Source organism: Triticum dicoccoides, chromosome 3B (assembly GCF_002162155.2).
Source record: "Triticum dicoccoides isolate Atlit2015 ecotype Zavitan chromosome 3B, WEW_v2.0, whole genome shotgun sequence".
In the NCBI taxonomy this organism is placed as follows: Eukaryota; Viridiplantae; Streptophyta; class Magnoliopsida; order Poales; family Poaceae; genus Triticum; species Triticum dicoccoides.
The window spans coordinates 576,842,801-576,843,296 of NC_041385.1; positions in this window are offsets into that span (position 1 = coordinate 576,842,801).

Here is a 496-nt window from a genome sequence, read left to right on the forward strand (position 1 = left end):
AGCGGTGCGTCCGGTTCTGGGAAGGCGGCTGGTGGGGGGTGGGATGCGGTGCCGGGTCCGTGACGCGTGGGGCCGGTGGCGTGTTGGGAAGTCCGGACTACGGAGCCGTTTCCTGGAAGGAAGAGTTGGAGTTCGGCTTTGGGGCCGTCCGGTGGCGAATGATCTGTCTTTTTTTTTTTGAGGGTCCGAATGTTCTGTCGAGAAGTGTTGTTTACTATTGTTGTTTTCTCTTGGACGTTTATATTGGTCAAGGTATTAGTGCTAGTTATTAGAGTTTTTATAACGAGATATAAGGAGAGTTGTTTATTTTGTGGGAAAAGTGCACCGGAGGAGGGGGTGGCTTACCATCGAAGTTTACCTTTCTTTTTTAAACACGGGAAGGGATTCTAGATCTGGTATTAAAATAAAAAAATAGTAGCCCTCTGTAAAGAAATATAAGAGTATTTAGAGTATACTAGTACAAATGCCCGTGCGTTGCAACGGGCGAAAAAATTAC